The 16,769-nt window shown below is 40.5% G+C and overlaps 1 protein-coding gene across 11 annotated transcripts in view; it reads right to left on the bottom strand.

The window, feature by feature from the left end:
* Window positions 1-7,491: 7,491 nt before the first annotated feature.
* Window positions 7,492-16,769, bottom strand: part of LOC123029090 — an 82,862-nt gene continuing 73,584 nt past the window's right edge. For all 11 annotated transcript variants that reach the window (XR_006415846.1, XR_006415848.1, XR_006415845.1 and 8 more), the window contains 2 exons: window positions 14,568-14,656; window positions 7,492-10,003 (listed from right to left, as the gene is read on the bottom strand). The gene's annotated coding sequence lies outside the window, so the exon portion shown is untranslated. The remainder of the gene's footprint in view (window positions 10,004-14,567; window positions 14,657-16,769) is intronic.

Raw genomic sequence — 16,769 nt, forward strand, 5'->3', positions numbered from 1 at the left:
TGCATCTACAGTAAAATAGACAATATAAAATTATTGCTTGCTTGCTCCTTCATTCATTCAATTTCTATACTACCCGTTAGCCAAAATGACTCTCTGGGCAGTTTAAATAATCAAAATACACAAATCAAAAGCAATACATTAAAATCAAAGTTCAATAATATACCAGTATAAAAACAAGACTAAAATAACAATGATAGGCTCACAATAAGCCCACAGCACCGATGTTCAAATCAATCCAGGGCAGACCAGCAGTAAAGTACATGCAAAATAGACAGAATTAAAAATAAAATTAAAGATTATTCTTTGTTGAAATACCTGGCTCCAGAAGGAATGAGTGGAGACCAGGCACACCTCTGGGGAGCTGTTTCCATAATCAGGGTGCCACCACCAAAAAGGCCCTTCCCCTACTAGCCACCCTGTTTATCTCCTTTACGCATGGCTCTCTGAGAAGGTCCTCAGACAAAGATTTCAGGGACAGATAGGCATATATGGGCATATATGAGAAGTTTATAAATATCTTCATGTTAAGTAATTGTTGATAATTATCTTCAAGTTTAGTAGTTGTTGATTAAAAATATTAAAGAAGTGACCCTCTCAAAATTCAGGTGTGTATTGTGGTCATATTCTGGAATGGAAATCACAGGACCACCAAAAAATTGAGGAATGCAAGGGCATTTTGCTTTTAACAGTGAGAATACTGTGATCCTACTGCTAGATATATTTTTGTAATCCTGATGCCTTGAAAGATTGGATTAAAATATATAAAGAAAATGGCACTTCCAACATGCAGCCATTTTCCTCTCCCACACAATGCCTTGCACTCACACTGGCAAAAATCTAACAAGATTCAACATGCAGGCAGATTGAAAGGATTAGTTAACTTGCACAGTTTGAGGAATGGGTTAGAAAGCTATGTGTAGGGAACAAATAGGTTTCAGGTGATGGGGGAAAGCAATCCCAAAGATTGGGTCATGGGAAATTTGACATGAGGAGGGATTGTTCCCAATTACAAATATGATTATTTAGGAATGAGTCAGGCCTTGTATTTGTGTCCTTCCTCCATGTGCAGGTGCTTTCTTTTCATGCGATCAAAGCAATGTATAGGACAAGAATCATGAATCTTGACTGTGTCCATACCATGAAGGTGCATTGAGAGATTGAGAACTTTGGCTAGGAGCCATGAGCTTCCAGGCACCAGAACCCAGATTTAGTAGCTACTCAAACTCAGTGACTGGGTTCCGATAGCTTAATTACCACACTCAAATGTTTGGTATGAGTTGAGCATAGCTTGTTGTTAAACTGCAGGTTAGTGTAGAAACATGTGTTGTCATGTTATCTGAACCTAGCTGAATTAAACTATGGTGAATGCCCTGCAGTTCACAACCCAGCAACAGACTATGGATTCTCTTCATGGATTATTCATAGTTTGGCTTGTTAGCACAGCTGTGTTCAGACCCCACATTTCAGCAACTTGCACCCATGGTTCAACAACAACCCACACTCAACGCATACTTAACGTTGTATGGGTTATTGTGCTATCTGAACCCAGTCAGTGTGTGGTGGTACATTTTGAAGTGCAGGTTCTCATCATGATAGTCCATTGTCATGCCCACAAGGAGAGTCCAAAAAATGCTTTTGACCTGTGCCCCTTGGCTCTACTACAGCACTCCTCAGATTCCATGATATGCTTATTTGAAAATAGAATTTCCCAACCTAATGGCCTATTTTCATAAGATGTTTGCTGTGAGTGTGAGAATGGTATTTGGCTTACTGGACCCGATGTGTGCATGAAATATTCTTTTGTGGTGTGTATCTGGGTTGAGAAAGTGACACTCAACTTGTGTCAGTATCACTCTTCATTCTTTTCCTGCTGTCTTCCTCCTTCCTCTTTCCCTTGTGTCTGTGTGCTCTCTCTTGTGCATCGGGCTCCTCTTATTGCCTTTCCTTCCTTACAAGGATTTAGAATTCTATTGGGCCAACTTGGCTTTTCGTCTTGCTGCCACATATGCAAAATAGAATGATGAATGCAAGCAATTGATTAAAAAGGAGAAAGTGCTTTAGGCCCAGGTTTGCAGCTTCCCCATCCCTCAACATGGGGCCTCTTTTTTCAGCTCAGCTCCAAGAAAATTATCTCCAGTAGTTCAAGCCAGCAGAGGCCCTGCATGGGACCAGTGTTCATAAAGCCCAGGTGTGTTATAGCTCTGCACGGCTGTCAGCCTTGGAATATGAGCCACCCTCAGAGCAGTGTTCTCTCTGCCAAGTGATCAGAAAGAACCATGGAGGGCCAGCCAGGGCAGGTGTCAGGTTTCTGCCTCAAGAAAGGAATGAGGTTGTGCAGTCTAAAACCCCACACATACAGTTTGGCTTGGGAGAGCCACAAACCTTATCAGGATTCAGATTCTGGCTGTGATCGCTTTTCTTTCTTGAATATTCCACACCCCTCTTCTCCCTCTCTTTCTCTCTCTCTTTCTCCCCCCCCCCCCATCTGTTTTCTTTGACACTGGTCCCAGGACCATTGCCAAATCTCAGATCCATTAGTGAGGTGCCTTGCTGACTGAAGCACAAATCAGGATGGATCCAAATGCAATTAGCAGCTGCTAGCACCTCATCTGGAAGGCATTAGCCTGGATTAGGGGTGTGGGGAGAGAAAAGAGGAGTGAGTGGAGATGCCAAACTGGATAAATAGTAGCTTATTTCTATCATATTTTAAAGCCCTCCATTCTAGCATCCAGTGACGCACACAGGGATGTCAGTGTCAGTAGACAGGGATGGAATCATGCAGTGCAAGAGAGACTCTTGTGCAGCCCACAAGCTCTGTTTAGATCCCTTGGAATTCATGTGTTCTTTAAGAAAAGAAGGAGGAATGGCATAATTATGATAAAGCAAGATGAAAGCCTGCCGCAGACAACTAAGGTGGAGGGCAATTTTGAAACAGCCAATTTTAGGCACACACTCCAAAAATTCCATCATGGAGTCCCTAAAGTGGTTCCAATGCAGTGTGGCCACAGGAGCAAAAGAAATATCTCCAGGACAACACCAGGCATGCAGGTTACCCAGAGCACTTACTCAGTGAGGATTTTTACCCTAAGCTGGGGCCAGACGTTCACAGTAGGAGATGCTGGTGGTGGGTGGCGCAAGTCTAATCCAAGTTCATTCTGTTTGTTCAGGAAGCAAATCTGTGTGCCATCCAGATGTGTGGACTTTGCCAAGTCACAACTTGGCTGTGAATATTAGTTTCACCTCCAAGCAGCACAGGAAATGTATGTGTGGGTCTGTCTGTGTTGGTGGTACAAGTCTAGTGAGAACCCAGTAGCTTTCCCCCTTTTTGTCTCTGTTCTCCAATATGAAGCTGGTGCAGGTAATCAGTTTCTGCACCCTGCTAGAGTGGAAGATAGGTATCTTTTCTCAGTTGCATGATCTGTAAATAGGTAGGTCTGGTAAGACATTGAAACAACCTTAAGCAACTGCCAGAAGAAGCAGCCATTGCATAGATTTCACCTTGACTTACAGCAAGGTTCAAAGATTTGTTTTTTGATATAATCAGTGGTATGCTATAGGAAAGCAGTATATCGTGCTGGGAAGACTGGCAGTTGAAGGACTTTCCTCTCTCTAAACATGAATACATAGGATTGCACCCTAAGTGAATTTCTTATGGTGGGGAATAGTCCTGAGGGAAAGGTGCATGTAGTCTGAAACATGCCATACATGTACAAAGGTAATATTTTAAGAATGGTGGGAACAGCTCGATATGATCCACTGATAGATGCTGCTCTCCAAATAAATGTGCACTGAAAAAAAATGGACCTGTGGGTCCCCCCCCCCCTGCAATTCAGTTTAAATCTGGGCAAAGCCCACTATCTAGGTACAAAATCAGGTAGCACCTTCACATTCCCAACATGCTTCTCTTTTCTCATTTTTTTAAATTAACAATTAATTACGTTTTCAAATTTCCAATCAGTGATGTATGTATAAATTAAATGTGAGAGATCTTGAAGGGGTGGAGAACATAAGAAAAACCATGCTGGTTCCAAGCAAGTTCCAGATTTTCATAGTGTCCTACTTGCTGCCTCTGGGAAGCCCACAAGTAGGACATGACTGTAATAGCATTCTCTCTACTCGCTCCTTCTGTTGCTGCACCTGAAGATGGAGGTAGGACACTAGGGATGACTAGCAATTCCACGTTGCTTTAGACTGCTCTGTGAACAGCATGGAGAAAATACATAAAAGTACAGCAGAGCAGAGTGCGAGCTGAAGGTCTATATCTACTCTCTCCACTTGAGGTGCCAGCAGTTCACAGTCAGTTCAATTTCCATGGATCTTGTGCAAATAAGTTTGGACTGGTTTTGTGCAGTGGTAGGCAACTGAAATAAACAGCATATTGAGATAAATTTCTGAAAATAAGGTCTGTTTGGCAGCCTTATGTTGCAATTGCTCAAGACTCAGTGACTCTACAGTGTAGAACTGTAGCAATTATTACAAACCTTCAACAGAATTTCTTTGCTCCATTGACTGTTCTGTGCTACATTTTGGCTTGCAGTGATGCCAAGGACACAGCAGAAGAGACACGTTGATAAAACAGCACTAAGAGAAGGGTTGATATTCTCTTTTCATTGGATATTATATTCCTGCCAATCCAAATCTGTACACAGCAGTGGAATTAAACCTGAACGTTGAAGAAGATGTAATGCCTAAGTAAGCATAGGTTGTTGAACAACTGGAATCAACATCAAGAGGGACAAGCATTTGTTTTGGGTGGTCCATGTTGGTTAGAAACTTGGAGCAAAGAGAGTAAATGAAATGAAGCAGAGGAAAATGTAGGCATAATATCAGAAGTTCCTTAGAATTAGCTCCAGGAGAGAAATATTTGTTAAAGTTTTGAAGAAATTTGATGCTTCTAGTTGCTTTGAAATAGAGGTTTGAAAGATGCTTTAGAGATGAACCTAGTGGGTGGTATGCAGTAACATATTGCTTCTTTTAATATACTTTGAACAAAACATGTTGTGTCCCTTTAAAAACCACTAGACTGTTGCAGTATCAACAACTTTCTCTTCACTGTCTAGGAGTGAGGAGGCACACAAATAGACCTGCTGGGCTTGCTCATCCTATGGTGGTTAGGGTTGTTTTTTATTGATTCGGAATGATAGCCCACCCTATCTCAACAATTCCAAAGTAGTTCCTAACTGCATGAAATAGTTGGCCTTTTCCCCTAAAATCATCCAGAATAGGCATTTCTGCCTCTCCTATAGAGCAGGGAAGGGAAAACCAAGGGGTCAAATAATGCCCTTCAGAGTTCCCAAGGTAATGACTTTCCTTTTGCTGGACCATCAACCACTTGGTAGTTTCCTAGTTTTCACGTAGTTTCCCCCCTTCCCCTCCCCCCCACCCACGGCTTTGTTACTGGAATTAAGAGCTTTAAGGTAAAATAAGTTGGCCATATTTGTATTTTTGGTTCCAGCCTTTTAGTCTTTGGCTCCACCCACTACTGGAATGTGCCCCCCCCCCCCAAGAACTTCTCCAAATGTGGCTTTGGCCTTCAGGCTGAAAAAAATTCCTCACCTCTGCTGTAGAGGGGCAGCCCAAATTGAGAAGAAGTTTTCTTTTCTTTTTCCTTTTTAATCATCAGTGTGGGTGCAGACAATTTATCTAAGTCTGAATCATGTCAACAGAACACTAGTGACATGATGCAGTGACTCATCCAACAGCCAGTGAGGCCATGGATGTTCAGCTTCTTAAGCATTAAAAGCTTCGTCCTACAGTCTGAGCTTTTTCCTTCCCAGAAAGGACTGATGTTTGCCATGTGTTTCCCACTCCATATTGCCACAATAGTCCAGTTGCTGAGATGCACAGGCAAGTGGCAGTGGATGGAACATTCCCTTGCTTTGCAATAGCTCGGTCTTACAGGAATATATATCCATTTGTTTAAATTAGACCTGCAAGGAGCTGGATCTAGATTTAGTCAGAGTAGATCCATCGAAATCAGTGGGACATAAATTAGTCATAACTATCTTGTGCATTGTTGATTCAATAAATCTACTATTTACATGACTAAATCTGGAACCAACCCACTTTGTTTAAAAAGACAAACAGCACAACTTGCTTTTAACTGATCATGTACAGGTCTGTCTGATGTATGTTGTGTTGTTAGTCATGAAGTTGTGTCCGACCCATCGTGACCCCATGGACAGCATTCCTCCAGGCCTTCCTGTCCTCCACCATCCCCTGGAGTCCACTCAAGCTCACACCAACTGCTTCAGTGACTCCATCAGCCACCTCATCCTCTGCCGCCCCCTTCTTTTGCCATCTATTGTTCCCAGCATTATCTGATGTATATATGGCATAAAACAGTGGTCAGAATTACTCATTTCAGCAGGCAGGGATCCTTGCATATCTGCAAAATATATACTTCAGAACAGGAATGGTCAGCTTCTAGATCTCCAAATATTTTAGCCTATTATCCTTCACCACTGACTATACTAGCATGGGCTGATGGGAGCTATAAGCCAAAATATCTGGAGGGAGGCCTACAAGTTGCCCCCCTTGCCTGAGAAAAATGCTTTGTCCCCTACTTCAAGGTTTACTGTTATAATTTTAAAAGAGCAATTCCATACACACTAAGTTCAGTGTGGCTTCTTCTCAGGAAAGCATGCATTGGACTGCAGCCACAACCACACGTCTTAGCATATGGCCTTCCTCTTATTGTGTTCCTGCTGTTTTCTTTAGATCCTTCCTTAATCCTGTATCTTCCATACTTAACTTTAGCTGGGAATTAGGCCATTTGGCTGACGGAAAGTTAGCAAGCAGCAGCTGACTGGTGTCTTGGATCTTATCATCATCATCATCAACAACAACTGTCCGAGCACAAGTTTCTCGGTAGAGTCAGCACTCTTGGACTTAACCCCATGCAGTTGACCTGAATGGACTAAGCTTTTCTAAGTGCATGCAGAGCACTTGAAGTGGTTCGTGGACCACAGTTCCATTAACTAAGCATGCCATCCCTGACCCAGTGCATTTTGTTCAGCCGGAGTCAGTTTTTCCACCCCAATAATACAACTGTGGTTGAATTGTGGGTCACTGTAGAGTGCAATTTGAGTTCTGATATCTACAGCAGTTGGGAAACAAAGATAGCAAATTATACCACCATAGTTCTAGAGCAGGGAAGGCTGTCAGAGAACTAGCCAAAGCTATGTGCTGGTTGTGCTCTGTATCACTGACATACTGGTGACTGCCTTTGGCAAAGGTGTAGAAGCACAAATGGGATGGTATCATATCAGAGGGTGTTTCTACCTGTTATGGAAGGGAGAGGGAGAACTCGAGATGGAGATGCTGGTTTTGATGGCCAGTGCATGTGCAACATAATATGTGGTTCCAACAAGAGACATGGTTACAAGCAGCCTATCAGATTTGATTAGGCATGTATGAGAATTTTGTTTCTGTTTGCAACTCACACTTGTCTTGAATGCTGCCGTTTAACTTCACACACGCGCACGCACACACAGTATTTTCATCCTTTATTCAATAGTAGGGAAGTGTACAACTTTTGAGCTTTCAATTTTTTTGAAACGTTTAAATACAGTTCACAAATAAAAATGAAAGCAAGGCCAAGTGAGCTTTGAAGTGGAGTATGGAGAATCTTTACAAGTTTGAACTTCTCTGCTTCTCCCATACCTATGCATGATATAAAACAGTTAAAAGCTAAAATAAAAACATGAGAGGTGAATAAATTCCAGCTTTAAGGAACAAGGGCCCTTGGTTCAAAGGAAACATCTGTACTGGCCATGCACAAGGCCACAGAGTCAATGCCAGTCCATTCCAGTGAAAAAGACCAGGTGGAAGGTGATGGGAAAGGTCCAGGGGACCAATTGCAAGCCAGAGCAGGCAAAAAGATCTTATTCCTCTTATGTGGGAGCAAGCCCATTCAGTGGGCTTACTTTGAGTAGCCATTTTAAATATTGTAGAGTACAGGAGTCAATTTGAGATAAAGTGACTGAAAACAGAACATTTAAATAAACAACCGATGGACAAGTTTGTATAGGTTTTCAGCCTTATATTAAATTAAGCTATTGTGGTAAGTGAAAGAATATACTCTGATTATGATTCTTCAACCCTGTGGCTTTTGTTGCAATGCTTTTGTGTCAAGCTTGACCTAATCTAAGAAATTAAGTTATTATAGCTGCAATGTTGTTGTCTTGTTGTTGTTGTTTATAGTTTTATTCTCCTTTAGTATAATGTTTATTGTATGAATTAATTTTAATTGTACACCACCCAGAGAGCCTGAACTATGAGGCAGTATAAAAATGTAATAGACAAATAATAAATAAATAATACACTGGGCCATCGTGGGCTATGTAGCTGCCATTTTGAAAATGCAGCCCCTAATTGGAGTAATCAAGTGCTGCAGTATGGGAACCCAGGCACCATGGATTATTTGAGGTCAAACAATGGTTTGTTCAATATTAAAAATGGCAGGTACACATACTTGGCATGCATTGTGAACTGTGGCAACATCTCCCATCAGTGGAGTTGTTGAATTAGCCTTCTATGATATTATAATGTGGTGTATTTGATATAATGAATAAGAAAAAGATCAGAAAAAACAAAAGAGGTTTCTGATATCTACAGCAGTTGCAAAACTTGAAGACAAATTAAGGAAGCTAACAACTCCTGTTCATCTCATATTCCAAGGGTTTAGTAAACCTATTAACACACTTGTACAAATGCTTTCCTAGCCACCAGATACTGAAAAGACTATTTGGTGTAGTTCTGCTGTGGTAATGTGGCCAGGCCAGAAGTGATGTAATATGGATTGACCTACTGATTCTGCAAGTCACCATGCAGTCTCTGGAATGTTTTTGGATAGAGGGAAAGAAAAAGGCAGATGTTTTTGCAAATAAGATTCTCTCCTTCTTTGAGGTTGGCCGAGATGACTTAAAAATTCCACGGAGAGTTTTGTTATTTTGAAAATATATACTGTTTGAGGTAACTGCTACAGCTGTAAGTGTTATACATGGAGTACTGAGAGGGTTTTTTTCCCCATATGATTTCTGTGGGATCCCTGACAGAAAACATCAAGGCTGCCTTTTATCAAAGCGGTGCACTTTAATAAGTCTGTTCTCACTCACATACAAAATGCTTCATGCTGAATTAATCCAGCTGTGATTCACTCTCAGGATGTGAGCAAAAGGGGTGAGGAGGGGGAAATGGCAGGAAAGATTTTAAAAGCCACATATCTTGAAACAAAAACAAAATCTTTTGGTATAACAACTAAAATATAAATTACAAAATAATCTATAAAATGAGTAAAAGAAACATGTTAGATGGGGGGGGATTTGTTTGTTTGATTGTTTATTTGTTCAAGTGGTATAAAAACCTAGAATTTTAATGTCCATCACTCCTGGTCATCCTAAGATCCTGGTACCACAAGCTGCTTCTGTGTGGCAAATTCCATCGGTTCCCAGCCTTCCAAAGCTTTAGAACTCCCCTTTGTGCATTGCAAGCCCAGTGTGTTGCTGTACCTGCTGACTCTCATTCCTTGCTGAAATCTCATCTAACCAAAATCCATGGTTCTGCCATGAGCTTTGTAAGTCCTTCTCCACAGAACATCTGGTTCTGGCTGCCCTAGTCTTACTTTTGCTGAAGCAGCAATGTGTTGACTTTTACCAAGGCTCTGCTTTCTTGGTAGTTGCAAGAGTTTCTCTGCTCCCCAGCCCCATCCTCAGTAATGATTCAACAGGATCTTTCAGTGCTCCTATCTTCTGGAGATCCTTTCCCTGCATACTGTAGCCTCCAACCCACTTTCCCTGTTTCCACTGAGTTTGGATGGCCACTTTAGTGCAGCCTCACTCCAATTAACCAGCAGGAAAGATCAAAGCCAGGCACCTTCCTTATGGTCCTCTTTGTTTCCAACCCCATGCCTGTTGGGGTCAATCTAGTCCTCTAGAGAAGTTCCTTGAAGCAGAGAAGATCAGGAGCAGATTCCATTATCATACCAGTAAACATCCATTTCCTAAAAGGGGAGAGAAGAAGTTAAGTGTGGGATTGTGGTGAATTTAGTTAACACAAGCCACAGACCTTCCCTTTTTTGCCATGATAACTTGGTGTCCTGCCTTTTTCAGCTTCCTTCATCCCAGAATCATAGTCCAGTCCATTTGATTTCAGACCAAGGTTGGCACTAGCACTAGGTGGTGAGGTCAAAGCCTAAGACAGCAGATGCTGCGAGGTGGCAGCAAGGTGTTAGAAGAGAGGGCTGTGTGGTCCACCACCAGCCCTGTGCTTCCTAAACTACCTTGGTGCCTTCACATGCAGTGCTGGAGGCTGTCCCTTTATTAATATGGAATAAAAATCCAACTGTCAGCCCAGTTGGCTTTTGTACACGGAAGGGGAAGAAGCACCATCTTTTTCTTTGCCCAGGTTGCAAAATGACTTGGCCTAGTTGCATGTCTGCATCCTGGCACTCCATGAACAGCAGCTCTTGGCTGAGGCACCAAACAGGCCATTGAGCTAAGTTCCATACCCTCTGAAGCCTGTGCATGAATGCAAATAGTATTCATTTTGTTTTGTGCTTTACAGTATTCTTTACAGTACTTAGGCTTCTTTATTATATATCACTCGATTAAGGCCGTTCCAGAATTCATAATATGCCTATTGCTAACCAGCTAATTCTCAACATTGTACAGTTTTTCATTCCTGTCACTTCAATAAAATGATCCCTTTTTGGAGTAGATTGAGACAAATATGCTGAGATGTGCTGCAACCAAAATTAAAAGATTCTGCATCTTCAATACCTCTAAATATGTAAAGCTTGCACTCGTGGTCAAAACGTTATAAAGGACAATGAAAGTCCTAGAAATTTTGAGCTCTTCTATAAGAGACCATTAAATGGCTATTCATCTGCTGTATCGGCTTCTGGTTTCATTGCAAGAATTGAGAGCTGAGCACAACAAGAGCAGCATTTCTTTTCCTGATTTTCCACTACCTAACTTCTAGGTGGCACTGTGGTATGGCAGGCTACACAAATACACAAATACTTTCTTTCACTTTCACAACCGAATGCAACATTTCCCTTGTTCTGTAAAATTCACTGAAAGTGCTGGTGAGACACAGAAGTGAAACCAGATGTCACAACAGCATCTGAAGAACCCGTAAAAACCATCATTCGGGAATGACAAGCATAGGGTAAATACTTTTCTAGGAAAGCTCTTTTTTAAAAGCTACCTCACTGGGTTGTTGTTATGAGACAAAATAAAGAAGAGGAAAACCTTGTAAGCCACATTGGGTTCTTTGCAAAAGGAAGAAAGGTGGAGTTTACAGGTAATGAATAAATAAAGGTTATTCTCAGGATGCTGAGCTCTAGAGCCTGTCTCACAATGATAACTTCCCCAGCTGAACCAGCAGTGTGCCCAGAGCTGCTTCCTATGCTACTCCTGCTTCCTTAGCAGGTGGAGGCTTTCTGGGACATAATCCACCCTGAAAAAGGATTCACAGCCTCAGACTGAAAAATGTTTGGGATGCACTATTATTGCTAGTTGTCATAGAAACCTCCCAGCATGCCCCAGCTCTTGCAGACATATCTTCCTGCTTTGTGGACATGAAATGTGCCCTAGCAAAAAGTGAACTTCTGAATTGCCAGCACAGACTTTGGAAATTCAGGGAAAGGTGGAGGCTGTTGATTACATGCCAATGCCTATCAGGGTTTCCCATGAAATATTGGTGTGAGGAATCCTGCTTTCTTCCAGCTAGGTTATGTTGTTGCTGCCCTACCTTAAGATATTTGCAATAATGATTATTAATAACAATCACATTGATATTAAAGGGAAAGTTGTATTTTTAGCCCATCTGAATTCAGGAGCAAGTAATCTCCTGAAGCTCAACCCCTGCACTTTTCTTCATGCCCCCACTCCCAGAAGCTTGGCTATAATTGGGGGTACTTAGGGGATAAGATTTATGAATTTCCTTGGTGAAATCTGTAAGTTTTATGGGAGGGGTAAGGTGAGTTTATCCCTTCCCCCAGTAATTTAAAAAATTAACTCATTGTCCATCCCTCACCAGGCACTATTTCAGTTTAAAATTTGTGCATATTTTAACATTATATCTTATATGTTCAGTAATGAAATAGATGGTGAAGAAAATAGCCATAAACAAGACGCATATTCAAATTATTTTCATAGCAGCAGTGCTATGTACTGACGAATTTCACAATATAAAGTTAAAGGAAGGCAATGCCATGTGTTTTGTTTCTGTCAAGCACATTTATCACAGTAAAAATTAGGTCATGTGTTTATACAGGTAAAGATGAAGAGTCAAAGCTGGGCTCATTTATAAATAATAGAAATTCTTGTGAGATCTGATATGATTTAAAGAGAAAGTGTTTCACATCACTTGCTATCAATGCACTGCATCTGTAGTATGTATGTATTCATTCTGATAGACTTAGACTTACTCAGACTTCATGTACTACATCTATATATCTTATTTTCCATTTTGGAGGGGCCAGTTTTGAATTTGAAAGTCACAATGAAATTAATTTTTGAAATAAACAAGATTTTAGAGAGCTGTTCAGTGGTCTATAAATTTGAAAATAAAATAAATACATTTGCCATATGGCTTCATTTTTGCACCAAAGCACACCTTTCTAGTGATCCTGGTGAAGAATTTGGAATGCACACAGAACAAACAAGACACTTTTACTAAATACTTAATTCAATTCATGTAGGTTCAGTTATCAGTCATCTTCCCTATCTCTTTATCTTCTCTTTTTTCTTCTTTAATTTTCTCTTGGTTTTATGTTAAAAGATCTCTAATGCCTGAACCCCTGCTCTAAAACACTTTTCTAATCTCTTCACTGACCAAACAAGGTTTTATTTGTTTGTTTAATTCCAGAAAGAAACTATCTCATTTCCTATGGATTATCAAACTAACAAATAGCCTTATAACAAAAGTAAACAAAAGTGAAAACAGCTTGTAAAGTCTTTAAGCTGAGGGCTTCCTATTCACTTCATTCTGAATGTGATCCCTGCCTCCTAAAAGCAGTGGCAATGCCTTCTAATGCAGGCTGCCTCTTTCAGATGTGCTTGTCTTTAAGATGAAATAATTAAACATCTCCTTAATCAACATGTTCTGGATTCTCAAATAAGTCAACCATGCAATGTTTGGCTCTAAGCAAAGAAGAATATTCTCTGACACTGACTTAATCTCCCACAGTTATCACTCTCTTTCCTAATCTAAACTTGAGTTTTGGTTTTGCATACCTAAAAAATAAACAGTGAGAAAAATGCCTATAAAAGTCAAGATCTAAGCAATGAAACCAATTAATCAATGCTGAGAAAATGATGGAGGTGTGGCTTTATGAAGATCAGTTGTAAACCTAAATGTTACAGTTCTGATTTGAGCTTCCACAAATTGAATACATGTGCCTCAGTGATTATTTGGGTGGCATTATTAGAGATGAAGACCAGTATTTAAAGTTGAGATTCTGCTTTCTGAGACAGTCCCTTATTTCCTCCTCACCCCAACCAGTTCATCTGATCATCTCCTGTTTATTTGCTCATTCAGAATTTAGATTGTTTGTGAGCGTGAATAATTTCACCATAGCAGGATGTATGAGAAAGCTCACTTGCATAGGAGATTGACTGAGCAAATTTAACGGAGCCAGTTATCCACCAAGGATCTTATCGAAACACCGCTATTCAGTCGCTTTTCAGTCCTGTCTTTCATCTGGAATACTCCTATGCCCCCTGCCTACAGCAGCACAATATCAAACAGCTGGAGTTTCGGCATCTCTAAGGATACAGAGTTTTGAACTAACTGGAGAGTAAGGAGAAGCCATCCATTTTTTGAGCAGTGAGTTGAAAAATCTTAAAACTCTGTTTTTGTTCACCAGTCACTTATGCTAAATAGATGTTAACACTGTGGAAAAAGGAGAGCCTTTGTTAAACATTCGATCAACCAACTCCTTTAAAGGCATACAAGCAAAGTATAAATTAATATTACAGAACATAAAAGGAGGAAAAGTAGTGATTATAAAATATAATCTTGTGGAAAAAAGAGCAGAAAACAAAAGAAAGCAAACTTTTTCAGATGTTCTGACACAAACAGTTCCCCTGTCTCAAAGTCTGAGATGATGTGATTTATGTTGGATGAAAGTTAGCTTTGAAATATCATTATTCTACTTGTAGTTACTCCAGCAGAACATTCCCTCCAATTATGAGACATTATAGGTATCCAGAGGTAGAGACAATTGTTATTTTCAACATCTGGGCAGCTTTTATTATGGATGATGTAATCAAATTCACACCTCACTCTTACCTTTCAAGGTCATGTCTATAACATCCTACTTTCAGATGTAAACCACATGCTCACACCATGAAAGTTTCAACTTCCAGGCAACAAAGCTTAGACAGAAGGAACATTTTTAGAAATACAAATAGTTACTTGAATAATTTTTCCTGTTGTTCAAATATGGAAGTGTTCACATCAAAGCTGTAAATCCCATAAATAGCATCCTTGCTAAGAACTGGGTGCCGTGCAATGTGCAAAAATTAAATCTGTGAACTTAGTGAATGCATATGTACCTTTGTTAGCTGCATGGAACATAGAGGCTTGCCATGTGTCTTTCTTCATTTCAGTATTACAATGGATGAAACCTCTTCCTGCCATGCATCTGTTGAAGGCAAAACTGGTCATGGGACATTGTGGTAGAAAGAAGCTCCACCAGAAACATGGGGTATGTGCAGATAACAATAACTTTTTCATTCAGAAGTTACTGCATCCATTCCTTTCCTCATACTACCTTTTATTTTGAAGCCAGAAGAACCATAGTCATTGTCAGGTTCATTAAGTACCTTCTATTCACTTGCAAGAAACTGCACATTACAACAGTAGATGGGTCCCCATATATAATAATGAGCACAGTGCTCAGGACCCATTGGTGAGACTGCACTTGTCAAGACACTCTGGCTTGTTCAGCTTGGTGCCATTCCTTGCAAAAGCAGCATTGAAAGTTTGGGAGCTCTTAGGTACTGGAAAGGCAAGGAAAATCCAAGGCTGAGATAGAGGCATTTTAAGTATGGATACCTAGTCTGCTCTGTTGAACAGACTGGCTTACTAAAAGGTCATTGTCAGGACAGCTGAGTATTAGAGAGCTTTGGATGAAGGGTGAGGAATTCATTTAGGACTAGATTTCCTGGCACTAACTACAATACTTTCACAATTAAGGAGGCATTTATGTTTTCTATATAAACCATCATCATCCCACTGGGGGTGATTTTCTGCAACAAATTTATGAAAGACTTCTGCATGCAACAATGGTTCCACATGTATGCAGACTGAAAACAAAACAAATTCAGAATTTGATTTTAGAAGTCTTCCAAACTCATGTTGGCCTACAAATCTCAGCACATGTTGTTTTACAAAAAAGGGAGGCATGCAGGTGTCTACCTCATGTAAACTGTAAAATTTGTGTGAATTCACTTTTAAAAATATTTATAAAACTCCAGTTGGTGAACCTTTCCGTTCTAAGCAAAGTATTGAAACTCACTAGAAGCACCAAGGGAATTTAGGGAGCTGATGGATAAATAGCTTGTACTATTTATCCATCTACTTTGACTGACAGCAGCCTTCCATGTCTCAGGAAGATGTATTTCTCACCATCCAACTTTTCTAAAAACAAACTGGAAATGCCTGGGAATGAGCTTCCAAATTCAAAGCATCTATTCTGCCACCAAGTGATGGTCTTAATCTTTCCATCCCTTAGTTAGATACCAAAGGAGAGCATGATTTGTTGGATAAAGTTGGGAATTTTTCTAGAAAAGAAGTCTCTGGACTGAAAGTGCACAATGTTTGCTTTGCAGTAGTTATGTGGCCAATCCACATGTAAATTAATCTTGGTGGATGTTATCCCTTCCAGTGCCTTGACATATCTCACACACATTGAATAGCTAACCTGTATGTCCCAGGCAAAAAGAAAACTATGTCCAGCAACTTGGTACTCTTACAGTATGCCACACTTGTCTCTTGTTTCATAATGAGAATGGGATTGCATTGCTCCCTTCACTTAAAATGCATCATATTTAAGTTGGAAGGTGCCGTTCCAATGAAGATACTTAATACACTGCTTTCCTCCAGATAAATCTCCTTGCAGAGAAGAAGAACTCAAGGGTCTGATAGTTGAATGAGAAAAGCTAGATCTGCTGGACACAAGTATGGGGTAGAGATAAGTGATTTTTAGAGACTTGGCACCCAACCTTCCCTTTTTGGTACCTCCTTGCTGTGAGGGACTAAAAACCCTCTCATTCCCAGCCTGGCAGTCATAGTTCAATGATCCTGGAGGGTACCAGTTTGGGTAACTAAGGATTTCTTTCCACCTCCTGGGCAAGGGAAAGGCATAAAAACTAATTACAACAAAATATTTGGTTTGCTCTCATTTCTTTAGCTCATGGGTGGGAACCTGTCCTGTACATAGTTAGGGCATTCAAGATTCATAGAATAGTAGGAACAGAAGGGACGAAGAATGCCATCACACCACCCTGCTCAGATGACTGTCCAGTTTCACCCTGAATGTCTCTAATGTGGGAGAGCCTATAATTACTATTATGTCTGATTATTCTGGTAGGAGCTGATAGGATTTGTAATTCAACAACAGCTGGAGGACCAAAAAAACTCCAAGAGAACTTCTGGTTCTCAGGCAAAAAGAGTGAGGGAGCTAACCCAGATGATGTATATGTATTCCAGCCTCAGGGGCCTGTCCAGGTATAAATGGAATTAGGAGCATATTT

Source organism: Varanus komodoensis, unplaced genomic scaffold, assembly GCF_004798865.1.
Source record: "Varanus komodoensis strain SLA01 unplaced genomic scaffold, ASM479886v1 scaffold4, whole genome shotgun sequence".
Classification (NCBI taxonomy): Eukaryota; Metazoa; Chordata; class Lepidosauria; order Squamata; family Varanidae; genus Varanus; species Varanus komodoensis.